The sequence below is a fragment of the Rattus norvegicus genome, chromosome 17 (assembly GCF_021556685.1).
Source record: "Rattus norvegicus strain SHRSP/BbbUtx chromosome 17, alternate assembly SHRSP_T2T, whole genome shotgun sequence".
Taxonomy (NCBI): Eukaryota; Metazoa; Chordata; class Mammalia; order Rodentia; family Muridae; genus Rattus; species Rattus norvegicus.
In genome coordinates, this window is record NC_141550.1 from 79,823,423 (window position 1) to 79,835,000 (window position 11,578).

Consider the following 11,578-nt stretch of genomic DNA (forward strand, 5'->3'; position numbering starts at 1 on the left):
AGGCTAGAGAGAGATGCCTAAAGAGTTAGGAGCACAGACTGTTCTTTCAGAGCACCCGTGTCAGGTGGCTTAAAGCCATCTCTAAGTAACTATAGATCCTATAATGTCCCAAAGAAGCTAATACTTTGTCCTAACTCGACCTTCTCTTTTGGTACTATGCTCTTAGAAGTGTATTGTATTTGATCTCGGACTGACCCACAGCTTAAAGTGATTATGGTAGCGGCAGCGGATGAGTTTATCTCAGGAAGCCGTAGTCAGCGTGCACAATTATTGGATGGGATCTTCCTCCTGTGGTTGGGACTGTGAAACGCAGAGATGGTCCCGTGTTGGATTCATTATTACCAGGAAGTCATGCTTGACGTTCAACAAATAGAACTCTTTCCGTTTATACCTCCTAGGCCAAACCTTCTGGCCACTCAGGCAATCCGCCCTATCCAATCCATCCAGGAAGTTATCTGCACGAAAGTAGCGCTTCAGGGAGGCCAATACAGAGGTTGGGGTAAAACCAAGTTGTCACCATGCTCGTCACAGTCTTTGTGCGCCGACCTTGAACAGTGGTGGGAAAAACACTGAGGGTTGGAACTCCAGAGCAGAGACAGCAAAGTCTTCATTACTCACCAGCACCTGGACTGCCGGATGCTGGAGTGTGGGAATAGCCAGGAAGCTCATCCGTAGGGATTCAGGTGAGAGAGGTCCAGTCACAGACACGGCTGATGTGTCCCCTATTCTAGCAGGGTGAGGAGTCTCCACGATTCCCAGTTGAGCTTTGAATTTCTTACTGCTAGAGGTCTGGAAATCTCCTGGAGAATGTGGTGTGTTCCCAGAGAACCCAGCCAGCCTTCTAATGAATAGAATTGATCAAGAACGCCCGATGTAAAATCTTTTCAAACACGTTGGCATTGTATTAAAGTGGAACCTATACAGAGTGTGGTAGTGTGAATGGCAAGCAAATGTTCTGTTAACCAAAAAGGCTTTATGGTGAAGCAAGCGTTATAAAATTGCACGCTGTGGTGGTTTGAGTAAAAATGGCCCTCATCTATCTGAGTGCTTGGTCACCAGGGAGTAGTACGACTTGGAAGGATTCTAAGCATTAGGAGTTGCAGCCTTGGAGGAGGAAGAGGGTCCCTGGGGATGGGCTTTGAGGTTTCAAAAGTCAATACCTAAGCTCGTTCCCTCTGCTTGGGGATCAGGATGTGGCTCTCGGCTGCTTCTCCAGCAAGAAGCTTCCCTGACACTATGGTTTCTACAGAGATGATGATAACTGTAAGCCAGCCCCAGCTAAATGCTTTCTTTTATAAGAGTTGCTGTGGCAACGGTGTCTCCTCACAGCCATACATCACTGACTGAAATGGAGGCCTTTGACTAATGGCAACTTGTGTGCTGGCCGATGCTAGTGACCTTCTAGGAAAAAAAGAGTAAATGCAGAGAGATGTGGACAAACCACTTACTGTGTAGAGAACCATCAGTATCTCAAGGAAACAGGCACGAGGACCTCCCTTCCTGAATTGCTTCCCAAAGTCAACAGGTTCAATGTTCCACACAATGTAGATTGAGTCTGCCTTTCTAGAAAGCACCCGGGCATCATAGATACTGCTATTCTACAACCATAGACCCAGGGTGGCATGTATACATCTCCCACAGGAACGAGAGTGTTCTTGAGCCCACAGAGGTTTGCTGACACAGTCATCGGGTGTAGAATCTAGGTAGAGCCAGGTGGCGGTGAGCTACAAAAAAGCACAGGAACTGAGTTGTAGCCAATTGTCTGGAGCTCAGCCATTGAACCAACAACATTTTAATGTTAGTTCCAGCCAAATAAGAGCGTGTATCAATTCCCTCTGTGGAAGGGAGTTAGAGAATCAGGGATCATGGGTACCACAGTGCCCCCTGCAGGCAGGAGGAAACTCCAGCGGTGACCAGGCTCTCTGCTGAAAGACCATCAGGCAATCTGGCTCAAGGGATGGTTAAATGCAGGTGGGTGTGGGGCGGAGCCTGTCGTCTTCTGTGAGCTGTTGGCACACAGTGATACTCTTGTAGCTCTTTCTAGAAGGCAAATTTCTTCTGTGGCCTGGCCTTCTGCAGCTAACAAGCTGATCAAGAGTGTTGGGAAGGATTTGTTCCAACTTCATCCTGCAGAGACAATGTTAAGACCCAAGAGCCACAGGGGACAGCCATTGCTTTCTCTCTGGACTAGCGCTCCTCCCACTCAACTTGGTTGAGGAAGTCATCCTTCCGGGATTCCATGGTGATCTTTGGCCCCTACCGCAAATGTGAAGAAGCTGAAAGAAACTTATACATTCTGATGTTTCAAACTCGTGTGCGAGTGTGTGTTCATGAAAGTGCGTGCCCGTGTGCGTGACAGACAGAGGCAGGGAGAAGAGATCAGCCTGCTCTCTATAGGGGTCTCCCTTTACCGAAATCCTCTACACCAGTGGTTTTCAACCTTCCTAATGCTGTGACCCTTTAATACTGGTGCACATGTTATAGTGACCTCCAACCATAAAATTATCTCATTACTACTTCATAACTAAGTTTGCTGCTGTTATGAGTCATAATGTAAATATTTGGAGATGGAGGTTTGCCCAAGAGTTGTAACCCACGGGCTGAGAACCACTGCCCCACATAGTAGTGGGAAAAGCTCAGGGTCAGAGAAGCTGCAGAGGTTAAATCCGGTTAAAGCTTGGGAGGTTGCCCCAACACTTTCCATATAAATATGTACATGCCCTTTTATTGCCAGGAGGGATGAGATGGTTTTGAAACTGTTCCTAAGGTAACTGTGGATTCACTCCTGGTATCCTCAAAAACTGCCTCCCAAGGACTCCCACTGGCACTGACTTGCCAAGATTGTTTTAGGAGGTGTCTAGGGGAATGTCTCCATTTAGGATAAGCAACAACTTCCCTTTGCTTCCTCTTGACACGAGATCCTAAGTTACCAGTCTGACCTGTGGAAAGTAGCTAGGAAGAGCATGGAAGATTCCCAGCCTTGCATCCTTCTGTACCTGGTCAGAATTATGTTTTATAAAAGAGAAAGAACCAGGATATGTTTGGTAGAGGCACGGTATGGTGAGGTGGAATGCGGGCCCATGCTAAGGCATCCCTTCTCCCAGAGGGACCAGCCTATAGTAAAGAATAGAGTTTATTTAGGGCATGGGGATGAGTCAAGAGGATAGTAGGGACGGCCAGGAACATGTGGAGAGAGCGGGGAGAGGAATGGGGAGAGAAAGGGCACAGAGGGTAAGAGAGTAAGAGAGGAGGAGCCAAACAGCCCCCTTTATAGTGAATCAGGCAAACCTGGCTGTTGCCAGGCAACTGTGGGTGGAGCCTAGAAGGAGTTTCTTGAAGATTTTAGTTAATTTATTTATCGGGAGCAACCCATGTCCCAGCACAAGTATAAAGTTCAGAGAACAACTTCCATCCATTCTCCTGCCCCATATGGGTTCTGAGGATCAAACTCAGGCCATCAAGCTTCCATTGAGCACCTTTCCCTGCTGAGCCATCTCCCTGGGTCTTTACACATAGTAGTGTATTCATTCAGAGGAGGTTATCCCAGTCTAACATTTAAGAGCTTCTGGGAACTGGGAAGTGAACCCACTTGGCACCTCTGCGAATGAAACCCACCAGATTGTCTATGCATCAGTAAAGCCCACGCACCCCCAAAACAGACAAGCCCCTCAGCCTTCAACATCAGACCCACCTGGGCCCCTGTCAGTCTTAGGTTAGCTTCAAAGGCCACAGAGTTTAAATCAGGTGATTCCAGGTGTTCCAGTCCTTTGTATCTGCTAAATCCTGGGCTCCCGGGAAAGGTCAGAAGTGTTACAGACTTACTTATCAAGAAGAGGCAACTTCTCCTCAAAGTGAAGGATGAGCTACAACAGAGGTTGTGGGGATAGTAAGGGTGGGTGGGGGAGAAACTACTACCTTCCCTCTGTGGGAATTTTGAGGTTCTGCGGAGAATCTAAAGGAAATGAAGTTCAGAGTAGGAATCACAGAGTTTAGAACATGGAGCCAACAGGACTGTGTTCTGCCAGCATCCACAGAGGTGGGGGATTGGCTGTCTATGGAGGGTGATACAGGCTGCTTGCTGTTATCCTGGAAATCTGTCTGGTGCAGACTCATTCCCACCTCCTGCTAAGTTTCTTCATGGGGATTCATCAGTGCTCTGGGAGTATGGACTGAGCTGAGCTGCAGGAAACTTGCTCTCTCTGCCAGCCACTGCGTTTATCATGGCTCCTATCACTAAGAGACTGAGTGGCCTCTGTGTCTTCTTCCCTGTGGCTGAGATACCTGCTCATCACGTGGCCGTGTGGAAGCATGCCCGAAATGGAAGTCCAGAGGGAGCCAGCATGGTGGCCCAGCAGTCAGCCTGTTTCTTGGCTAATCCACTTCAGGGATGATTTGCTTGTTCCTGGGAATTGAGGTCCTTTTTTAAAAAAAAAAAAATCTTAACTTCATTGGTTTGACTGAAGTATCTTAAGGGAATAGTTGCACAGTGAAATCTCCTGATTGGGTTACATGGATAAGGGAGAGAGATTTGAGCAAACTTTAGCCTACAGAGAGGAGATACGTTCCCTGCCCATTTCAAAGACATGCCCATGCACTGCCTAAGGGAGGAAAAACTCTAAATTTAATATTGTCTTCCGGTTAATGTGTGTGTGGGGGGGTGTGAGTAAGTGTGAGTGTATGTAAGTGTGTGTGTGAGTGTGTGAGCGGGTGTGTGCGGGTGTGAGTGTGAGTGACTGTGAGTGTGTGTGTGAGTATATGAGTGTGTGTGAGTGTGTGTGTGCGTGGGTCTGTGTGAGTGTGTGAGCGGGTGTGTGCGGGTGTGAGTGTGAGTGAGTGTGAGTAAGTGTGTGTGTGAGAATATGAGTGTGTGTGAGTGTGTATTGAGTGTGTGTGAGTGTGTTTGAGTGTTTTTGTGAGTGTTGTGTGTATGTGTGTGGAGTGTGTGTGAGTGTGTGTGCATGTGTGTGTGCGTGTGTGTATGTGTGTGTAAGATCTTTCAGAGGATTGTGTAGGCTCTCAGGAGATCTGGAAAGAAAGCATGGACTTCTCACCTAGGTTCCATAGAAGGGATGATGATCTTTTAGTGTGTGATGTGGGGCCTATCCGTACAGGACATGTACTTCTTCCAGCCCTGTGCACCTCTCTGTGAGGGGCAACTCTGTGTCAGCTATGGGTTGAGTATATCCATTCCTGACATCAGAGTGACTGACCTATGTTGCGTGTAGTTTTAAATGCTACCACCTTTGCCTGTGTCCCTCACCGATTTCCTTTGGTTCTTCCCACCTTTGTCTCTGGGAGGTGACTGTGCTATCAGCCCACTCCCTAGACCCTTGAATCCAAGGATAGAAGACACACATACACCGTTTGTTACTTTACAACCTGCCTCCTGAGCACAATTGCTGGGTGTTACTATCTCCTGCCTGAAAAATTTGTTATCTCCATCTCCTCACCTGCTCTAAACTTAGTGGCTAGTCCCACCTAGCCCCTGCCAAACATACTGGGCCAGCCATCTGTAACAAAGGCCACAGGTCCTAGCTACCCCTCCACCTCAGGCCTTATATGGTTGCTGTGTTCTTCTCGTTCCCAAGTGTGGTAAAACTCTACTCTCCTTCCCTGCCTCTCCTTTTCCCTCTGGGACCCAGAAGTCCCGCCTGTACTGTCTCCCCAGCAATTGGCTCCCAGCCTTCTTTACTGACAAACCAAGAACCAATTGGGGAACAGGACCTTTGCATCAGAACCTCCCCATACACCTCACCTTTTCTATCCATAAAAACAAAACAAAACCTCTTCTCCAAGATATATATTGAACAAAGCCATAACAATCATGCAAATTACACAATATGACATACACACGACATCTAGTCTATTAAATTTGCCGATTAAATCATTCCTAACTAAAAGAGTTACGATTCTATCCCTAGATTATGTTTCGATTTTAGCCACCTGAAAACCATGTCATCTACTCTATAAATTCTCTCAATGTTAAACAATTTGAGTTTGATTATGACACTAAAACTAGTCGTAGACCACCTAGCAACATTCTAGAACCATTGTTGGGGCATTGGGGTGGGGTGGGACAGGGGACGGAAAACTGTTGCTGAGGAAATCTAGAAACTGCTGTTAACCCATTGGTTTTGCCTCAGGAGAAACCAGTTCTTGGAAACAGAGGTTTAGGCCTAGCATCCTTAACTACCAATTCGAAACCTGTCATGGAGCAAGGCTGTCTCAAGGTGGCACCTGAGAATTCTGCCCTGTGAAGGATTGTTCCAATTGTGTTCCCAAGGACCAGAGAGAGCTGTAGAACATGCCCTGTACACTGAGAACTTTCTATCCCAATGTTTTTCCTTTGAGCTCTCAATTGTCTGCCTAGAACATACACTCCTATAAAGAAGGAATTGTGTCTTCTATTGTACAGAGTCCACCAGAGAACTTTGCTGGATATTTTGTTACTAGAAGCATGATAGTAGTTTTACCCAGTTACTGTTTACCAGCAATCTGTTCAACATAGCTCTCAAACAGGGGTGGAGGGGGTCTATATATCAGACTCAACCTTTGAATAACAAAATAACATGCTCCATTCTTCAAAAACGTCCAATTGAGAGAGTTGAAGTGAAAGCCTGGATTTGGGTATATACTTTGGGTTTTAAGGAGCTCTGTGATTCTGGTAAATTTTTCTTTGCTTCCCACTGACCTCCCTCCAACTGAAAGAGCTTCTGAAATGACCTCCTATTGTTTAGAATATCAAATATAATTCTGCATCAATACCTGTGGTTTGTTTTTTAGCATATCCTTACACCACAATGCACCACAATTGTGTTAAAATAATGTAATGGAGTGTCAACCAGCCACAAGCTGCAGCATTTAGAAATACTAGTAGGAAAGAACAAAAAGGAGACTGCCAGGAAGGGAGAATCTAAAGGGTGTGGTTCTCACTCTTACTTGGTCCCAACATCTGGAGATGAAACTGAAGTTGAGTTCATATGCCTTTTTCTTCTAGCATCTGGGAGCTTGGCAATAGTCATTTCCACGATGTCCTAGGTGGTGCAGCCCTGAAGGCATGACATGCTGTCTTGTGAAGGATGCTTATCTCCTAATAACCAATGCGAATCAAATTGTGCTCAACAATGTTAAAAAGAACTGGAAGCATAAGGCCAAGAACAATGAGTGAGGTGAATTGATACATGATTGCTGGACTCAGGAAACAGAGTGAGCGTGAGAACCAGGGGAGGACATATGTCCACGGTGTGTGGCTTTCAATCCCCTGGAATGCAGATTCTCACTCATCAACTCTGAATCTGTTCAGAGTTCTGATAATCATCTACCCCATACTTGATGTTTTCCTGTCTCACTGGGAACTCAAAACAAGCCATGACTCTAAACAACCAAGGAACAAAGAACCAAGACCCAGGTCTGCCTTGTGTAGACCCTTGGATGTCCCAGTTCTCAGTCCTTGAAACAAACGAGTCAAACCATTCAAGGAGAGACCTCCTCTGAGTCTGCTGCTTGCCCACTATCATATAAAATCAATATTTTCCAGTCAAAGTTTCCATGTGGCATGTTTATGTGATATTAGTCTCTTACTTCCATTTTTTCAGATTTATACTTTAAACGATGCTGATTCACAATTTAAAATTTTTTTAATGATCAAGTTACCTTTCTGTCAAAAGCAGCCCTAAGGACACAATAAAGTGTACCCAACTATGATAGGTTATTTCTCTGCCACCGGTGAAATGAGCCAATTCCAGACAGATTAGATTAAATTAGATTAAAGGCAGGTTTATTGGGAAACTGCACTGATACCAAAGAGAAGTTGCCATGGGAAAGGGAATGGGATAGGGGAGGGGACTAAGAGAGAAAGGGGCGGGGTTGGGGATTTAGCTCAGTGGTAGAGCGCTTACCTAGGAAGCGCAAGGCCCTGGGTTCGGTCCCCAGCTCCGGAAAAAAAAAACAAAAAAACAAAAAAACAAAAAAAAAAAAAAAAAGAGAGAGAGAAAGGGGCTCATGCACAGAGAGAGGAGTAGAAGAGTGCAAGAGAGACCAAAATGTCTGAATTATATAGGGAGAAACTCTAGAAGAAAAGTCAAACCCAGCCCCCGAGATGGAAATTCAGGGTTGGGGGAGGGTATGCCAGGTGGTAACTGGGGGACGCTGGGAGAACCTGGAGGCTGGGTCTGCTTTAATAATGTAAAATATTCATGTCAGTCGCTAGTCCCAGGTCCAAAACCAAACATCCCAGACTCTTGTTGATTATAAATGAATAAGAGACACTGTAATCATCCTGGTTGAAAGCAATCTCATGGGCATCTTGCAGTCCTTCTTAGAAGGGGGAACAAAATACGGGAGGAAATACAGAGACAAAGAGTGGAACAGAGACTGAAAGAAGGACCATTCTGAGACTGCCCCACCTGGGGATCCATCCCACAGGCAGTCACCAAACCCAGTCACTATTGTAGATGCCAAGAAGTGCATGCTGACAGGAGCCTGATATAGTTGTCTCCTGAGAGGCTCTGCCAGAGCCTGACAAATACAGAGGTGAATGCTCGCAGCCAACCATTGAACTAAGAACTGGGTCCCCAATGGAGTAGTTAGAGAAAGGACTGAGGTAGCTGAGGGGGTTTGCAGCCCTATAGGAAGAACAACAATATTAACCAACCAGAACCCTCAGAACTCCCAGGGACTAGACCACCAAACAAAGAGTACACATGGAGGGATCCATGGCTCCAGCTGCATATGTAGCCTTGTTGGGCATCAATGGGAGGAGAAGCCCTTGGCCCTTGGCTGTTTTATCCCCAGGGTAGGCGAATGCCAGGGTGTTGAGGTGGGAGTGTGAGTGGGGGAGCATCCTCATAGAAGAAGGGGGATGGGGAGGGGATGGGGAACCAGGAAAGGGGATAACATTTGAAATGTAAATACATAAAATATCCAATTAAAAAAAGTCTTGAATGTTTTGTTAGCCTGGAGGTTGGAGGTCTGACTCAAAGGTTTCAATATATCAGGGTCAGTCACTCTGCCCAAAAAAAGCAAAAAACCCAGTGATGAACACTCAGGAAGAGCTTCATCTTTAGTCATCATTCTACCGCTGTGAAGAGACACCATAACTGCAGTCCTCTTATGAGAGAAAACACTTAACTGAGGGGTTGGCTCACAGTTTCAGAGGCTTAGTCTATTATCCTCATAGTGGGGAGCATGGCGGCATGCAGACAGACATGGTGCTCGAGACACGGCTGAGACCCAAATCCTGATCCACGGGCAAAGAGAGCCTGGAACTGGCATGGGCTTTTGAAACCTCAAAGGCCACACACCCTCACTCAGCCCTCACCTCAATGACACCCTTCCTCCAACAAGGTCACGCCTCCTAGTCCTTCTAATCCATCAAACCGGTCCACACCCTGGTAAGCATTCAAATACCTGAGCCTATGGGGTGGGGGCGGGGGTGGTTCTTATTCAAAACACCGCGGGCTTTAATCAAAATGGGTGTTTGGGGAGGATGGAAACTAGGCCTTTTCGTCCATATTCAGGGTACTGACGTAAGCTTTAGGTTTCCACAGAGGAAAATTGGAGTTCCGGGTGAGACGCTGATACGGTTAAGCAACTCTGACCCAACCTTGAGATGGCTTCAGGAAAAGAGCATTAGGCCCCAAGAGAGAGTTTCATGCTCCGGGGCCCAGGATGATTTCCCAGAAACGGCTCTGAAAGAACACTTCTCAGCGGGCTGGAGAGATGGCTCAGCGGTTAAGAGCACTGACTGCTCTTCCAGAGGTCATGAGTTCAATTCCCAGCAACCACATGGTGGCTCACAGCCATCTGTAATGAGATCTGGTGCCCTCTTCTGGCCTGCAGTCACATATGCAGGCAGAATGCTGTACATAAAATAATCTTTAAAAAAAAAAAAAACCACTTCTCAGCTAAACCATAAAATGTACTGCCGGAAGGCCACCTGCGCCCTCTGGAGAACAAAGATACCCTCCCAGGATGATTGCTGTTATTGTAATCTGTCCTCTAAAAAAATGTATAAAAGGTGCTTATAAGTTCGAACCCCCGATCGCCTCAGGTCTCTTGCTTGAGATTCTGCTGGAGGTCGATGCCGGGGAAAAAAACCTCTTGCTTTTGCATCATCGATCTGAGACTCATTGTCTCACTTGGGGTCCCCCAGCAGATAGAGACCCTCTGGGGCTTTACATTTGGGAGCTCGTCTGGGATCTGAGACCCCAGAGTAGGCACTCAAGACCACCCAGCTCAAATCAGAGGACCAGGCTGGAGCTCAAGTCTGAGTGTCTGAAATGTGGAGAGGGTACTTCTCTGTTCTTTTACTTTCTCTTTGGCTGGCAAACAAGGGAGATAGCGGAGAGGCCTACTGAACAGAACCGTCCGTCTTCACTGAAGACCTAACAGGTGATGATGCCCTCCTCCAACTCCTTCTGAGTAACCTCACCAGTCAGGGCTTTCATTGAGGCTGGTGATGGTGTGGCAAGACATGATTGGCTGAGGATTTAGGAGCACGGGATTGGCTCAAACACTGTTTATAAGCTTATGCGCTGTTCAATAAACTCAGACCTGCCCTCTGGTGCTGGTCTTTGGAGTCTAATTCCCAGGATTTGTCACCCCCATTCCACTGTCCTATTCCCACGAAAATTGAGGTGACATAGTCAAGTTGAATGGCAGACAAGGCTTCTGATCCTCTCCACCATTGCCTCCCGCAAAGGGTTCATTCAGTACTGTAAACGTGAGTGGCTGGATAGAGTCCTTAATTTTAGCATCAGTTTGATGATTTTTATTACATACGAATGGAGAATGTCAAACACCTCACATTTCTTACAACCAGGTGTCTCTCACAGCTGACATCCCATGTCCTTTATAGGTAAAGGAATCTTTATGTTTAGCTGTTGGCATTTTGTTTTGTTTTATTTAGTTTTGCCTGGAAGATTTTGAGGGCATTTATCCTTGGGGAAAAAAAATTATCTTCTTCAATATGCCAGAGCTGTGAATGATAAGGATATTCCAAGCGTGTTATCAGTGGCGGGATGAATTCATTTGTTAGGAGCGGGGGGCGGGGGGGATCCTCTTTTGTGTGCACTTCTCAATTTCTGTGCTGTAAATGTTCCACATCTGGCTGGTGTCAGGCATTTAAGAACATCACCGATGCAGAGCTGAGAATAGAAGCACACAGGTGTCTCTCGGGGTTCGGTGTGAGCCATTTTGACAGAGTGCGACACACCGCGCTTTAATACATGTGAAAAGAACACATTCAAGAATACATAACAGAACACCACAGAGCACCTCCAAGGTCACGAAATAGAACATTACCTGCAGTGAGCCCACCACGCACCCTTTGCCATTTTGGATTCCTCTCCTCATTAGAGTTAGCCACTGGCCTCATATTTAAGGTAAACTTATCTGTGCTTTACCTTTGCAACATATAAGTATGCACCGGAAACGTCCTGGTTTAATTTGGCCCGTTTAGAACTCCAGACTGATGAAATCTCACTCTGCCATTTGTTTATTTTATTCCACATAACATCCAGAAGACTTATCCGTGCTGTTGCCCGTAGCGATGGTTCATTCACTTTCATTGCTGGAT

At 46.3% G+C, this 11,578-nt stretch overlaps 1 protein-coding gene across 1 annotated transcript in view; it reads left to right on the forward strand.

Moving 5' to 3' along the window:
* Camk1d (calcium/calmodulin-dependent protein kinase ID) overlaps nucleotides 1-9,919 on the forward strand; it is a 423,369-nt gene extending 413,450 nt beyond the window's left edge. Inside the window, exon 9 of the transcript XR_015640829.1 lies at nucleotides 9,669-9,919. The gene's annotated coding sequence lies outside the window, so the exon portion shown is untranslated. The remainder of the gene's footprint in view (nucleotides 1-9,668) is intronic.
* The last annotated feature ends 1,659 nt before the right edge of the window (nucleotides 9,920-11,578 follow it).